The sequence below is a fragment of the Euprymna scolopes genome, chromosome 8, assembly GCF_053919585.1.
Source record: "Euprymna scolopes isolate OS-2025 chromosome 8, ASM5391958v1, whole genome shotgun sequence".
NCBI classification, from domain to species: domain Eukaryota; kingdom Metazoa; phylum Mollusca; class Cephalopoda; order Sepiida; family Sepiolidae; genus Euprymna; species Euprymna scolopes.
Genome location: NC_136489.1, coordinates 165,055,083 through 165,073,961, shown reverse-complemented (window position 1 = coordinate 165,073,961; position 18,879 = coordinate 165,055,083).

The window sequence follows — 18,879 nt, the reverse complement described above, 5'->3', positions numbered from 1 at the left end:
ACTTTCCAGAGAGCCAACGGATTTTCAAGAGATCGGTATCGTTTTAAAACTAGACCCGTCGGACGATAAATACCGAAAAGGCAAAAAAGATTAATTCCTTCGCCTTCAACTGGTCAACTAGACATTCTAGATTAAAATTATCCATATTTGCAATTATATAATTATCCAAGTGAAGAATTTTTTTCTCTTTACAAGAATAAAAACCATGCACGTTTGGACTACCTTCATAAAATTACACTAGCCACAATCTCAGGCAACGAAAAATATTTTTTATGGCTACGTGGTTGAACAGCAGAAACTTTAGGCACTTTTACCTAAATGTTGCTCTGGTAATGACGTAACGCTGTCATGTTCACCGGCCTACTTTCTCGTGAGAAAAGGGTACAAAGTCGTAGTACTCTTTCTTAAGCCAAGCCTAGGTCTCTTTGGACTTGTAGGTTGGCGCCGAATTCTGCTGCCATGCCCAAGGTCTTCTAGCGGTCACCTGATTGCACCAAGGGATCACCACACTTTCAGTATATCCAGGTACACTTTGGTGCTGACATTCAAGCCGATTTCGAAGATAGGAGGTGCCATGACGTGGCCCTCATTGGAACCATAACCGCGGCTGTAAGCTTTGTTTTCATCATCCTGGGTACGCCCTTGTTATTCCTGGCAATTAAGCGATGAATTTTGAGGGTACTGGAAATGGTCCTCTTATCATAATTTGTGATCAGTAAAGAGCATGAGCTGTACAGCGGCACATCTCCGATCTCGTTCGTTGAACATTGAGCCATTTTGTTTACATGATAAAAAGCTCCTATCACTCTTGGGATTTGTACATACCAAGTAGATGGTTTGCAGCAAAAAATGGTTTTCGTCTAACGGAAATGGAATCATGTCCTTTTCTAGTGCAACAATTTTATTGTTCTATCCTGAGTATATCATATTTCAATTTGTTGGTTGTTTAGAGGTGCCCAAGAATAAATTACGTTTCTTTATTTAACGCGTTACTGAGAAAATTAATCAAACGAACACTAATAACACGAAAAAGAATTTACACTTTTTTTTTCAATATTTTGTTGGACAATTTTACATTTATAACCAGACACAACATGAAATCAGCTCTCTGTCTTGAACGTGAACAAAGGTTGTTTGACTTTTATCTTCGAAAATGTCTTTCATGTAACTGCTAACGGCAGATTTATCGCCAGACGAAATCAAAATCGCATCATCACTATTTGAAGATCGTTGAAACACCACAAACAACAAATTACAAGACATTTTTTTTTGCTTATTCTTTGAAAAAGAATAAGATTATCTTTTTGTGATAAGAGTTTTTTTGTGGATGAATTTTTTGGAGTTTTTTTTTTCTTTTTTGTAAATCATTTCATTTTTTATTGTTGTTATGCGGAATTTTTTTTTTTTTTTTTTTTTTGTGATAAAATCTTGCCGGAAAAGCAATTTCAGATTATCGCTGTTTCTTTAGGTTTTACACCACAGCAATTTTACTATTGATTTTTTGGTAGATTTTATTGTTTGCTCTGCAAGTTTCTTTTTTTTCACTTTTTGTGGCAAGCAAATAGGCAAATGTATGCGTATAGATATTTGTTTTAAATATTGCCTACAAAGCTCCTTTATCAGCTTTTGGTCTACAGACATGAAACTTAATATATAGAGTATTCGAGCCCATGCAAGACTTAACAACATAGCTTTACAGCGTGCGTCACGGTGTTTACTAAACACGGATTAAAATATATCACAACATTTTAGTTAAGATAGAGTCAAATATTTATACTCCAATGAATTTGCTTTTTTTTGTGTATTGATATTCATGTTTAAAAAAAACAACTTATTTTCTATTTATTTAAAAAGAAAATACAACACCGTTATATATTGATCGGGGAATTGCATTCATCTGCAAAAGATCTAGCTAATTTGCATATTCTTTTAAAAATTTCATTTTAATTAATTCCTTATTAGTTTTTCGGTTTTCTAATGGGATGATCATCTTAAGTCTAATATTACGTGTAATTATATTCATGTAGATATTCTACATGATTTATACTTGCGTAATATTTGCGTAAAATGTTATAATAAACACAAATCTATATATTTCTATATATGTTTATGTATGCGTATAGATATTTGTTTTAAATATTGCCTACAAAGCTCCTTTATCAGCTTTTGGTCTACAGACATGAAACTTTATATATAAAGTATTCGAGCCCATGCAAAACTTTGTATTTGGCTTTTAGTCGATGAAAATCAATGCAAATGAAAATAAATGGTACTTGCCAGATAAGGTTGAACGACGGTATTACGAATATGCATGCATAACGTAATAGCTATTAGTTCATGGTTAATTTTTTGCCTTGTAGCAAATATGTCTTCATAGTTTAGCCATTAACTTCAAAGAAAAAAGTAAATCGTAAGCTAAACATTTTGGTTTCGATTCTCGGTGGTGGCGCACGGGTCATTTTTTAAAAACTTTTTAAATCATTACTATATAGTAAATTCCAAATAATATAATAAAAATACGAAATTAAGCGTATTTTGCATGATTTATACTTGTATATGTATGCGTATAGATATTTGTTTAAAAAATTCTGCCTACCAAACTCCTCTGTCATTTTTTGGTCTGGATATATTAAACTTAATACATAGGGTATTCGAACTCAAGCTACACTTTATATTTGAGTTTTAGCCGCAGGAATCGGTGCAAAAGTGTGAAAATAAAAGGAAATTGAATTTGCCTGTGAAAATCGAAAGACGGCATAACAAATGTGCATGTATAACGTAATAACTGTTGGTTCATGTTTTAATTTTTAGCCTTGTAGCAAACGTGCCTACATAAATCAGGCATTAACGCCAAAGGAAAAAGTAAATCTTAAGCTAAACGTTTTGGTTTCGATTCGCAAGGGTGTGGTACGGGTCATTTTTTTTTTACTATATATTAAATCCACAATAATATAATAAAAATAGGAAATCTTCGTTAATCAAAATATCATATTAAACCGTATTTTACGATCAGGCAATGCCGGGTGGCTTGCTGGTAAATAGATAATTATCGATTAGCCTGTATGTGTTAAATAAACGAGAAATCGATTTTTTGTCACGACAGAACGGATTTTATTGGAACGATAAAGCTATTTTCTTTACGTCACAAGTGTCACGTTCATACGAGGAGCGTGCAATAAGTAATGCCCCTGGCCCACTGCCAGTTGTCTGATCTAGCTGAAATTTTGCATGTGCAATGGTTTATATCTCTACGGGTTATGTGGCAAATTACAGCTCTGAACTAATTGTGATTTCTGTTTTACATGTGTTTGAACTGAGTCAGGTGTGAAATGGAGCCTGTTGAATGTCGAGCAGTGATCCGGTTTTTGTATTTGAAAGGACGCACACCACAGGAGACTTTTGATGAAATGAAAGAAAGTTATGGTGATAATGCCCCATCATATGACCTTGTAAAATGCTGGTATCGTGAATTCAAACATGGCCGGAAGTCTGTGAAAACACCTCCCAGACCTGGTCGCCGTCCTTCTACCATTGATGAGGCATATGTCCGTCAAGTTGAGTTTCCATTTTGGAAGATCGGCGCATTACTATCCGCCAAATAGCCCAAGATGTCAAGATTAGTATAGGGTCTGTGGAAACTATCATTCTTGACCATTTGCATATGCATAAGGTGTCTGCCAGATGGATTCTCAGGTTGCTCACACCATTCCACTCGCATGTCGCCAGATCAGAAGCACAGGCGTGTGGTTATGAAATTCTTGCCCATCCTCCCTACTCTGCTGACCTTGCACCCTCTGACTTTCACCTCTTCCCAGCCATGAATTTGTTTTTGAAAGGAAATCGTTTCCCAGAGTATGCAGTCTTGATTTCTGAAGTCACGTCGTGGTTGGAGGACCAACCTGTGGTGTTCTACAAAAACGGTCTCCAGAGCTGCATCAAACGATGAAAGAAATGCATAATTTTGAGTGGTTCCTATGTAGAGAAAGACTAATAACTGTGCCAAGTATCGTTGCTCTACTGCTATGAGAAGTGGGTCAGGGGCATTATTGCACGCCACTCCTACCGTTCTAACAAGAGCGAGCGATAAGAAAGCCCGCGAGAAATGTTAACCTGGTCACATAAATAATTTTGAGTTATCATCGTTTTCGTATATTCAATATGTAACTACAAAAAATTTGATAATAAAAATACATTAAATAATTCATTAAAAAAAATAATAACAAGGAAAAATGTAATTAGATATTTAAAATTAATTTACATCCAATAATTTTATAAATATACATAAGTATTATAATAACAATCTGCAGATAAGAATGGTCGAAAATAACACTTGAAGCGCACGATTCTACACAGAATGGTTCACTTCTACTTGCGCAGCTGCCATTGCTCAAAGGCAGCATGCATACCGCAGATTTATGCGACATAAATCCAGCACAAATAGGCAAAAGTATATATAACCTAGAAATAATTGCAAGAGCTAAACAGCTGCAGAAAAGGTATACTGAAACCACAAGAACACATATTAAGTCGCAGAAATTAAGAACTCGTGATTTCTGATAGGTTTGTAATGAATAGGGCTCTGACAACAGCATATTCTTTTCCTTGTTGTTATTCTCAAGTATATATCTATTGATATAATGTGGTTCTCGGTTGATTAATTGTGTCTAACTCTGTCCGATATATACTCGAGAGTAAGAAAAATGAAAAGAATATGCTGTTGTCATAGCCCTAGTAATAAATAATGGGCATTAAACAATTCCATCGTAACATGACAAGCAGCAAAATTCCACTCTTTTAGATGCCGGAACAGTTTCTTTAATTACTTCCCCGACTGTACATACATACAGAAGTTTAAGTGTAATGTTAACAGACATCTTGCTACTTAACTCCCTTCATTACATTCCTGCAAATTCTGTCCCAAATAGCAGTCCCTTACATTCATATAGCACTCTGCCTTGTTTAGCGTAAACAGTCAATAAAAAACTAATAACAATTTTTTTTTAAATTTATAATATGTTTACTTAATAATTCAACGGTAGATCATGAAATTGATAAAACTTAAAATTTAAAATACTATTTTAAACAAATGGGTTTGAATCTTATACTGACAAAGGATTTTAAACTACTTTCAATATTTCGAAGCTTTTGCACTTATTATTTATTGTTGGTCATCCTTGTCACTCCAGAAATAAAAAAAAAAAAAAGTTTCTCCCAGCTAGTATCTTCTTTCACCATAATACCGCATTCACTCTTTCATATTGGGGGTCGTCCTACTTAACTCCCAGTTTTTAAAACAGATACTAGACTTAAATCTTGACCCTAAAGCCAAAATTGATTTTTACTTCGCTACTCTATATATCTATAAAAGTGAAATCATGTGTGTGTCAGTGTGTACATTTCCCTAGCAAACTACTCTGTCATTTTTCAGTCTACAGACTCGAGATTTGACATAAGGAGTATTGAGATTTGCATAATCTTTTTAATTAGTTTTCGGCCAGAAATGATGCTGTCAAGGGGTTACAGTTCAACGATTGGATATTTGAAAACTCTAACTCCTCTGCAAATTTTAGGTCTAAACACAAGTAATTTCAGATGAAAGTAACTTAGATATGGATCAAAGATTTAATTTAAATACATATTAAGGGGTTAAAATTAGGGTTAAAGTTTTAACAAAAATTAACCTTTGCGGTCTCAGGTAAAAACTTTGAAACTTTACATAAAGTGTATTCCGACATAACGCAAGTTTGTATCAAAATTGTGGTGAAAATTCGTCAAAGTTCAATATATTGTATCTTTAGCGAAGCAGAATCCTGGGTGTAAACATTTGAAATTTTACATAAAGGGTATTCAGACATGCAGCATGCATTTTAATCAGTGGTTAGGCGGAAATTTGGCTTATATATATATATATATATATATATATATATATATATATATATATATATATATATATATATATATACATATACATATATATATATATATTGTACATATTTGTACATAAAATTATAAACAGTATATAGGGCTCGAGCAAAGTTGGGATGAATTGCTAGTATATAAATAAAACAATAATATATATATATATATATATATATATATATATATATATATATATATATATATATATATGTGTGTGTGTGTGTGTGTGTGTGGTACTTTGGAGTAATTGCGCTAAGTCCGGGGTAATTGCGTCAAGTAAACTACCTAAAAGTGTTCTTTTGGCAACCACGCATATAAAGAGCACATTTTTAGTTGGCGCATTTACCCCAAAGTATGGTATATATATATATATAAAATATATATATATATATATATATATATATATATATATATATATATAATGCAATAAATCTAGTGGTATGCAAATCCAGTGATTATTCGTCGTACTAAATATTATTGGCTGTAATATTTTATAAAGACAATCTCAGCTAAATGAAAATTGCTCAATACACTAGATAGAGAAAATAAAGCATAATTTAGTAATTTAAATTTTATGATGTGAAATGGTTAAACTTCAAATGTAGAAGTTTTATTTCAATACCTATAATTCCTTAATCTACAGGTTTTCGATGTTTACCCATCTCCTCAGAGGAAAAATTATTACCAAATATTATAAATCGTTCATAACTAATTTGCTAAAAACAATAATATAGAAAAACATAATTTAAAGTTTTTAAAGTTTTGACATCATTAAGTAAGGGAAATTATGAATTTGTTCAAAATAAAAAGTGAAAGTTTTTGGTAGAAGGGATGTAAAAGTGCGTATCGTAATTCTTCCGAGGTGCAAGGTAACAATCCGAAGTATGCATGATCCTTGGTTTCTCCTGTGGTAAGTATCAATATCCTTTTCATTTTGAAGCAATATATGATTTCCCTTACTCGATAATTTAAAAACTTTAAAATTTTTTAATTATGATTTTCTATGTTTATTACATTTATTATAAACCATTTATAATATTTGCTAATATTTTTCTATGGGGAGATGGTTAGCATCGTAAGCTTAAAGGTTAAGTAAAAATACTTATTGAAATGTATTCTTTGTCTTGCATACAATAAAAAATCTAGAATTGAAATTTAACTGTCTTACATCATTAAATTTAAATTACTAAATTATGATATATATATATATATGTATATATATATATATATATATATATCTTATATGTCTATAATATAAAGCTGAACGTCTGCTCGTGTGTCTGGTCACGAATAGGCCCCTATATGGTTGACTATTATAAGAATGGGTATGTTTGATATGGCATAATGTTCATTCATTAAAATTGTGGGGGGTTGCGTACGCGCCTGGTCCACAAAGTATGGAAATAACAAATTTCAAAGTAAAAAACAAACGTTTACAAGTGTTTTTGATATATTGATAAGTATTTTTTAACTTAAATAGGAATGGCATAATAAAATTGGGGGGTCTGCGTTCGCGCCTGGCCTCCATGGAATGGAAATAGGCACAAACTTTAATGAAGACTTCATATCTATCTGCGTAAGTATACTTTGATAATTATGCTTCAGTTTGAAGAAATATGGTATAATAAAATTATGGGGTGTTCGTTCGCGCCTGAACTCCATAGAATGGAAATATGTCACAAAGTTTAACAAGGTTTTGAAATATTGTGATAAGAGTTTCAGTGTGAACAGGTATGGTATAATAAATTATGGGGTTTATCTATTTTATTTTTACTTTCATCATATTTTGCTTTGGTTTTGATACCCCCAAATTCGAAGCTATCTCTTTACAACCCTTCCTTTTCATAACCATACTTTCATAAATCAGAGTCCATTTTTCTGTAGGCTGTTTTTGAATCCAGTTAACGACGAGTACTTGTGCTAGTATATATATATATATATATATATATATATATATATATATATATATATATATATATAAATATATAAATATATATATATATTTATATATAAACCACCTAAAACTCCTTTTTCATAACCATACTTTCATAAATCAGTCCATTTTCTGTAGGTTTTTCTTTAACACAGTCAACGATGGGTACTTTTTCTAGTATATATATATATATATATATATATATATATATATATATATATATATATATATATAAGAAGCTCAATGTGATTACAGGGCAATATATAGAATAATTTTTTTCATTGCGCCACATTGTTTGATAAAAATTTCAATATGACGTAAGGTATTTGCAGCTTCTCTTCCAATTTTCGGATTTTTACCATATCAAATCACATTTCAATTCTTTTTGACGGATTGATTGCAGCTATTTCTTCTGATGAGTTAAGGGCATAATAGATTCACTAATTGATACAATAATTAAGTGATTGATTTTGCGCTACTAAACAGATACTATCAACGATTGTATTAGTCAACTGATTTAAAGTAATAAATTATAAGATGGTCAACATCATGAATTTTGGATTATAACTTTTTGTCATTTATATATACATATATATATATATATATATAGTGCACAGTTTTGTTGAAAATTCAAAGACTCAAGTTTTCTTTTTTATAACCTTCGTTTATTTCCTGGATTTTTTCCATTACCAGCTGTTTCCTCGATGAGTTGGCAATTTTCTGATTTATGTTTCCATAAAAATATACAGTCCCCACCAATACTTTCAGATGTTTATCCATTAGATTTTTACAACAAAAAGTATATTTTAAACATGCTGGACATTGTATTCGGGTAAAAAGTATTTCAAACGCCCTGATTCCTCACTTCCTCCATCTTTTGGTGTTATGTAAAGATAGTTTTCCGTTTAAACCCGTATTTTTATTTTTTATTTATTAATTATTTATTATTGTTTTAATTTTCCCTGTTTTTCCTATTTTTCCCCCCAATTATCATATAATTTTATATAATTTTATTCCTATATGTATGCGTGTTTATTTTAATATTGTTTTCTTTTGCTTGGTGTTTGAATTCGTATTATATTACCCAATGCACTCTCGTGCTATCGTTTTCATACCTAGAATTACCTCCCTTGCATTTTTTCCTAATCTGATCTAGTGCGTGAAATTAAATATCTGTTTCTGTGCAAACACCCGTGGATTACATCTAGCCGTTTAATATTTTTCTTTTGATATTAGCATATCGTAAGATATATATATATATAAAGTTAATAAATAATATTAAAAGTATAATAATACGCTTAACTATTCTGTGATGTGTTAGCATATAGAATTATGTAGGAATGTAGATGCATAAAAAGACAGACAGACAAATAGAAAAGATTAATAGATATAGATATTAGACAGACAAATAGATAAAAGGAAAAACCTTGCCATACAAAGCAAAAATATTAAGAGCCATGATCTTCATTACATCTGACGTAGTCTAGACGGCGCTTTCTGATCTTGACAGAAATCATCGGCCTGCGTCATGCAACACAACCTCGCGAATTAAATTCGTTCAATGTGTTCTTAACTGAAGAGATAGAGCACTTTTTAACAAGATTTCACTGTTGTTAGATTTGGGGAGGCATTTCAAATATGTTTCTGAGGCTGCTGATCTTGATAACATTGTCTTCCTTGTAACAAATAACACTAGGACAACCAGGTTTATGAGGCATCACAAACACTGCCGGTGTTTTTGAGTTTTGCACTGTTATTCGTACAGTTTTCTCATCACATTTCAATCTGCGGCCAATTTCTCGATTGCCTGAAACAGATAAGTGGATATTAAAGAGCCCCGACGATCACTAGCAGAAAGTTTAGGCATATGGACTAAACGTTACGTCGTATAACTAAGAACAACAACAATTATGATAAGAGATGCTTTGTCGCCTAAAAGGTGGATATTTTAAGCTAAATTTAAGCTCATTTGCCGCTACAGAGTTTTTTCTTTCTTGATTTGAATTTTTTTTTTAATTGAAGACTAGGATACTTCAATTAAAAGTCAAATTTGAACAGGTAAAATTATGGAAGAGTAAAAGGCCAATCAAATGAAGTATAGTTTGTTTAAATAATAACATTCAATTTAGCTTAAATTTGCGGTTTTAAAAAAAATTACAAGTGCGGACTTTATATATATATATATATATATATATATATATATATATATATATATATATATATATATATATATATAGTGTGAACAGAAAGTCCTTGGACCAATTCAAAAGTGGTTTATTAATAGAAAATTACAAAAATATAAATTAAACACGAATGAAAATTATAAGTTAGGAAATCAAGAATAAATTCAAATTATTTATTTTCAATGTGATGCCCCTTCCTTTCGATTAGACGTTCAATTCTCTGTCTGAAGTTACCAACCGAGGCACGCAGCGTTTCCTGGGGTATTTTAGCCCATTCACTCAGAAGAGATGTCTTCAAAGCATCAACACTTAGATGAGCAACAGAACAGACCTTTGCCTCCAACAAAGACCACACCGACAAATCCATGGGATTCAAATCAGGCGATGCAGGAGGCCACATCTCCTTATTCCAGAATCTTGGAAAATGACGTTGGCACCAGTCCTGAAATTTTCTGGAGGTGTGGGATGGTCCTCCATCTTGTTGGAAGGTGAAAGGCTTATCTTTGAAGTGTTTCTTCATCTCTTCAAATGCTGGAACCAAAATATCGTTAATGTAGCGATCTGTGTTGATCTTAATCCGCTGCTCCACGAAAATCAGAGGCAACTTCCAAGATTTGGAGACTGCAGCCCACACCATGTGGGAAGACGGCTTTTGTCGGCGGAAAACTATTCTCACGGAGTCATCAATGTCTGCTGAAGATTTTGCGTAAACTCTGTCGTTCTGATTGTTAACAGTCGCTTCAATTGTGAAGAGTTTTTCATCAGAAAAAACGATCTCTCGCTCTGCCGTGCCATCCTTCAGTTCTCCAAGAAGAAGCTTTGCTCTTTCAAGTCTCTTGTGCTTTTGGGCAAGTGTGAGGCACTGTCTCTTTCTCATCTTGTAGGGGGACAACTGGAGATCGTTTTTTACGATGGTTCTCATCGAGGTCACGCTCACATTCATGTCTTTAGCCATTTGTCTTGCAGATCTCTTCGGGTTCCTCCTTACCCTCTCTCGGACAGCTTTAATCACCTTCTTTGTTCAAGCAGTGCGAGGTCTTCCACTCCTAGGACGGTCTTCAGATGTACCAAGTTCCTTAAATCTGTTCACAACATGGTACACGGTGGATTTAGCCACTTTCAAGAGCTTAATTATCTCTGAGTTTGTCCTTCCATCGCAATGAAGCTGAATTATGGCCTCTCGTTTGCTCATTTTTCTGAAAGTTTAAACAAAATTATTTTAATATTTTTGTTGAAAATAATTAGATCAATAGTTAGACTAAATACTTACTTCATTCGAAAAGAGAAAAAGTGATTTTAACAATATTTAATTTTAAAACTAAAAATGGTCCAAGGACTTTCTGTTCACCCTGTATATATATATATATATATATATATATATATATATATATATATATATATATATATATATATATATATATTGAAGTTGCTATTTTCCAAAGATGGGGTAACCAGTGAAATATAACGAGGTTCATACAAGAGTTCTTAATACAGAAGTAGAGCAGGTTACATTTGTCTTTACATAAACAGTAACTACTGTCTATATATATATATATATATATATATATATATATATATATATATATATATATATATATACAGGGTGACCCCCCAAAAAAACAAAAGCTAAATGGAGGCAATCTAGAACATATGCTGTAGAACGGAGAAAAAAGGCCAAAGACCCTAGTGTTTTGATGTGATGTTTTGAATATAACAAACTAGTTATGACCAAAGTTTAATTTTATTCGGAAAAAAATATTAACAAACGGGGCCCAATCAGAGTTGGGGCCCGTTTTTTTGGGTCGCTCGGTATATATATATATATATATATATATATATATACATATATATATTATATATATATATATTATATATATATATACTAGCTGTACCCGGCCACGCGTTGCTGTGGCTCAGTTTGCATTTTATATTGTTTATTTATTTTATTATTTTTGCATTTTTTTAATCAATAAAAGTTGTTTTTCCCCCAACAAAAGGTGAATATTTACCATAAATTGTTAGGTGAATGTTTTTTTGCTTGTTTTTTTTCAGGAAAACTTGCGCTTTTTTTTTAAAAGTAATTTGCCAGTAAAAATTTCTTTTTGAAAACAGAATTTTTATTATAAAAAGAAAAAATGAATGCTTTATATGAACACTGTAAATAGTTAGGTGAAAGTAGAAAAAAGTTAGTTTTTTTTTCAAGATAATGTACAAATGTTTTTTGCCAATAGATGTCAAGGAAATAAACAGAAAAAATATTCCCATCATTAATTAATTATGCAAAAATAAATAAAATGTTGATTTACTGTTTCAACATTTGCAAAACGCTCGGCTGAATCCGGTGATGATGGCCGGTCGAACCCTAAACTAATTGGAATCCGGTGGTGGGGGTAAATTCTTTTTAATTTTGTCTTTTGTTCAATTTTTTGTGTGGGCCTTTAGCGATTGCAAACTAACAAATTTAACCAAAATGCAAAAAATTCAACAATTAAATAATTTTGATAAGTGGCCAGCTTCTTATAGAAATCCTAATAAATCAATCCCCCCTTATTGGAAACACTGAAGGGAAGGACGATACAGCGAAAAAAAAATTGTTATGTTACCGAGCAAAAGGTTTGGTTTTTAGGAAGAAAAGCTAGAATTAGAGAGGGGGAGGGGTGTCAGCGCTTTAAATGGAGTTATCTCCCTTTGGCATTTCTAAAATTCAAACAATTTTTTTTCATCCAAGATGGCTGCCTTCAACACGCTCTCATAAAAACGTGTTTTTCCGCTGTAAAAAAAACACTACTTGATGAAATTAAGTGAATTTTTTTCAGAGAACTTCGTTCCATAACGGATACATACAATTTAAACTTTCTTCGATATTTTCTTTTTTTGACTACACTGTACAAGTACCACACTAATAAACATTTCAAAATTTGAAGTAAAAAAAACGTTTGTCTAAAATATCATATCTTGTTTATTGGAAAGAGCATAAAATTTCGCATTAACCCTGAAAATATCGTAAAAATTGAACCAATAGAAAAATTTTTATCAATTTTTAATGTTTAAAAATTTAAAAATATTTAACTCGTAAAATTCTATAGTTTTTATTACGTAAAAAAATGGCTGCATGAAGGCACGCCAGCATTTTGTAAACATTTTGTAAACAGTGTTTTTTTTAAATAAAAAATAATATTTCTATTATTTTTTAAACAAATTTAATAGTTTATTTTGGAAGTATATTTCCATAGAGAAAATAAACAACCCACTTTACGGTAAATTTTCAGATTAAGTCCACCTCAACAATTTTCTTTTAAATGACGACTTTTAAAGTTTTCGACTATGCTGAATACGAAAATCGTTTTTAAATTTTGCAGAAGTAAGTAGTTATCGAAATATAAAAAGTTGTATTATGCATTGTATTATTTGGCGGCCATTTTTACGCGCGTGCGCGCACCATAACAAATCTGCTCATCTCTGACTGACATTGCACGCGCGTAGAAAAGGATGGCCGCCAACAAATACAATGCATAACTTTTTATATCTGGATAACTAATCATTTCTGCAAAATTTCAATGCAATTTTCGTAGTTAGCATAGTCGAAAAAATTTAAAAGTTGTCATTTAAAGGAAAATTGTGGAGGTGGACTTAATCTAAAAAAATACCCAAATTTCTAATGCACCTAGAGCAGGTTCTATTTTTTTTTCAATATTTTAAGCAGATTTGTCACTCAGCTACCAAATTTTTATCGGCCGCTATTTTTGCCATAAATTGTTAGGTGAAAGTTTGTTTTTTTTTTCAGGAAAACTTGCAGTTTTCTTTTAAAAGTTGGCAGTAAACGTTTCTTTTTTAAAACAGAATTTTTATTATAAAAAGAAAAAAATGAATGCTTTATTCGAACATTGTAAATAGTTAGGTGAAAGTAGAGAAAGTTTGCTTTTTTTCAAGAGAATGTACAAATTATTTTTTGTCAACAGATCTTAAGAAAATAAACAGAAAAAATATTCCCATCATTAATTGATTATGCAAAAAAATAAATAAAATGTTGATTTACTGTTTCAACATTTGGACAACGCTCGGCTGAATCCGGTGGTGATTGCCGGCCGAACCCTAAACTAATTGGAATCCGGTGTGGGTGGGAGAGGGTAAATTCTGCATGAGTACCATTCTTTTTAATTTTGTCTTTTGTTCAATTTTTTGTGTGGGCCTTTAGCGACTGCAAACTAACAAATTTAACCAAAATGCAAAAACTTCAACAATTAAATAATTTTGCTCAGCTTCTAAGACAAATCCTAGTAAATCAATCCCTCTTATTAGAACGCTCAAGGGAAGGACGGGACCAAATTATTGTCAGTATGTTAGGGAGATGTTATATATATATATATATATATATATATATATATATATATATATATATTTATATATATATATTACAATATTTTAAGCAGATTTGACACTCAGCTACCAGATTTTTATGGGTTGCTCGTTAACTTACGATAAAACTTGCGAAGTATGCGATTGTTTACGGTTGTTGTAAAAAAGTGAATGGAAATTTAAATTTCGCTCCGGTTTAATATTTTTTTTTAATAGTGCTTCTCCCAAACGAATATAATCAAAAGAATAACATTCAACAACTGTAATTTATATATAAAACACGAAATATTAAATATATATATATATATATATATATATATATATATATATATATATATATATATTCACGAAAGAGAAATAATTCCATTTTTAAAGGAAAAATGTCAGGTTGGTATATAAAAGTTCCGTTTAGTGATGTCACGTTATGGCACGCGGTGTGAAATAATTGCCCCCAAATTAAAAAAAAATGGCCCATCCGTATAAAGAAAACCACCTATTTATTATAGAAAAATTAAGTATAATGTTATAATTAAAAAGAGATATATAAAAACATGCATGGGTACAGTAAACATATTATACTGAAATACCGAAGCAGTTATCCCAGTGGTTATTTAGACTATTAATTACGAACGAACCAAGAGTTACATTTCTTTTTGATGCCACTCTACGTGTGTGTTGAGGTGTTGTGTTATCCGTTTCCATCGTCTAGCAAAAATGTATTATTCTATCTTTGTAATTTTATATCATAACTATTAATCGAGGGCGATTATTTCTTAGATTGGTTGATCAAAATCGTAACGCATAATTTCTACGAGGCATGAAAATGACACAAAGAACAACAAACATTTTCAACTTGAGACATTACTAGCGAACGAATAAAACAAACGTTTGTGTTAGAAGAAAGAGGCGATTATATTACGTTTGACAAGAAAGCATATGATAAAATAAAAGCGACAAACCCATTTGCGAAACGATAAAAACATCACGGACAGAAAGAGGTGGTACAAGCGATATAATCAGAAGCAGAGTAAGAAATAACAATAAATAGGATCAGAGGGTTATTTTTTATGTAAATTGAATGAAATTATATTCTGCTTTTTTTTTTCATAGAGCAGCATCAACATCCTCGTTAAATTTAATGGTTTTTATTTTTGGATATCTGTACTTTGAATGTATATAAACGTATACACGCATAGGCATACGCACACACAAACACACACAAACACACACACAAACACACACACACACATATATATATATTATATATATATATATATTGTTTTTAAATCCCCGAAATAGTGTTTCATGGTAAACAACTGATGATCCCTTAAAAAATAAATTATTAGTACTATAGTAAATTCGAGAGCAAGTTGATGCAGTGATTGCAGGTGATTTAATGACTTACTGACTAGATGGTTTTCTTACGAATGATAAAAATTTTTTTTTTATATATATTTTTCTGTATAGTTTTAAAGGTTAAAAACTTCAAAGACTATAAATAAATAAATATATATATATATATATATATATATATATATATATATATATATATACAAATCCCCGAAATAGGGTTTCATGGTAACCAACTGATGATCCCTTAAAAAATAATTTATTAGTACTATAGTAAATTCGAGAGCGAGTTGATGCAGTGATTGCAGGTGATTAAATGAATTACTGACTAGATGGTTTTCTAACGAATGATAAAAAATATTTTTTTATTTTTTTATATATATTTTTCTGTATAGTTTTAAAGGTTAAAAACTTCAAAGACTATATATATATATATATATATATATATATATATATATATATATATATATATACATACAATAGAACAACGAGAGCATGAAATAAGGTCACCAAACTATATATTGGTGGATATGGATTGGTTCATTTATAGGGTAATGGAATACAAGCAATTATTTGGGGGAAGTGACTCTTTTTGCCAAGGCATTTCGAAGCCTAATGCTTCTCATCAGAAGAGTAGAGAAGATGCTAGATGGCATGGTGGAGATGCGGCGTCTAGCTTCGAATGCCTTGACATAAAGAGTCTCTTCCCCCAAATAATTGCTTGTATTCAATTACTCAATAAATGAACCAATCTATATCCACCAACATATAGATTTGTGACTTCATTTCATACTCCTGTTGTTCTATTGTATAAGCTCCCACGATAATTGTTGATAAGTTTCCCCTTGTAGAATTGAACTCTCTCTTTTCCTCTAACGCATTAAGCTATATATATATATATATATATATATATATATATATATATACACGCATAGGCATGTATAGTCTTATTTGCAGAATTCCGAATTTTACTGGGTTTATATAATTCAGTAATCATTCATATACAATACGTTTTAAGCAAAAAAGAGATGACTTAAACTGTAAGCTACAAAATTATCATATTTCGTAATTGAGCAATCATATATTGTGATTAGTGGTAACATTGTATATTTTGTTTGAATTTTTTAAATGGAGATACGAACATAGGTAAATATGTAAATCTTTATAAAAATTCTTCGCTTGTTTTATTTTCCTTATAATGGGAAATGTTTCCGTAATGTTTTATTGTTAAAGTGTTTTTTATTCAATAAGTCTGAAGAAAGGCTGTTCCTGTGAATATATATATATATATATATATATATATATATATATATATATATATATATAATACGAGCAAACAGTTAATAAAACATGTTAAAAACACTTTGAAATGAGTTAAAAACACATTTAATCTGAAAAGGAAACACTAGTTAAGTGGATAGTCTTTAATCCGCGGAGTTTCGAAGAAATACTTTCCTTCTCATCAGAGGGTCGGAATTAGCAAAATGCTGGATCGGATTTTGCATGCAAAAGTATTTGATGAAACAACAAGTAAGTCAAAGATCTTACTTGATAACAGAAAGTGAAGCAGAGGGAATACGGTGAAGAAAAAGATGATTACACGTGAATGGATAGTCTGGTGGAAGATAAATAATCCAGTGACGGTAAAATCCAAATATATAACTTCAAGAAAGTTATATATATATCAGTGGCGACTCTAGCCTATTATTGCTACTCGTGCCCCCACTGCCCTCTGTCAACTTCAGTTCCCAACCCATGGTCCGTGGACCCAAAGTAAGTCATCATAATTGCTATTGCGTGACTCTCCATTTTATAGCACAGATTGGCTAACGTACCTTGCCAGTATAAGTCCATGATTGTCCTGATTAAACGTGAAAAGCAAGCAAGGCCAACAATAGACGTTTTACTCAGATTTACTCGCACATAACCAGTCAATGTCATTAAACCAATTGGATTGGGACGAACGAGTTCTAACCTTATTCACCAATAAAGGAGTTGAGCGCCCAACTTTGACAATTTCTCGCTTCTCTGCTACATTTCTCTGACCAAACGGTCTAATTTTTAATCCATTTTGAATAACATTGACCGAGTTATTGGTCGTGCCGGGCACGAGTGGCACTAGTCCCATCTCCGCCCCTGATATATATATATATATATATATAGTCATCCACATACAGTACTGTTTCGCTGTTTCACAGCTCATCAGTGCGGCTAGACAGGCAACTAATGTTTATAAACTTATATATATATATATATATATATATATATATATATATAAGTTTATAAACATTAATTCTTTACTATTTATAATATACTTTAATTTTCCTATCTTGACTCATTTTGGTAAATTTATATTGTAATTTTTATTTTATATATATATATATATATATATATATATATAATGTATATGTATTACGGTTAGTACGAGATGTGTGACCATTTGGAATTCTAGTCGCTGTATGTGCTCTCCGCTTATCTCGGCATTTGTTTCTAGTCGTCTTGTACACTCCACTTGCCACTGGTATTTCACATGTCGACTCAGGAGAGGTGTGGTTGGGGACTGCGTACCTCCTGCCAATAAGACTTTCACGTGCAAGCACCCCTTCGTGGGTAACTATAGTCTGTCAAAGACTGAGGGAGCCTCTTTTATATATATATATATATATATATATATATATATATATATATATATATAGTTATAGAGAGACGAATATTGGCTGAAGAGAGCTTGATAAGGATACCTTAAACGGGCCTTATTATCGGGCTTGAAACCGACGGTACCAATGACCTGTCTCAACTAACAACTTTCTGTACACAAAATATATATATATATATATATAGAGAGAGAGAGAGAGAGAGAGAGAGAGAGAAAGAGAGAAAGAGAGAGAGAGAGACTTGTATGTAATATACTGAGTTCGTGTAATTCAGTAAACTTACAAACGATATAATGTTTGAAATTGTCGACTGACAGAAAAAATTGTAACGTTACCATCAACACCTTTTTTGAAGTCTTGATTATGCTTTCACAGTATATATATATATATATATGTGTGTGTGTGTGTGTGTGTGTGTGTGCGTGTGTGTGTGTGTGTGTGTGTGTGTTTATGTGTCTTTGTTAAGCAAAAAGAGCATTATTGG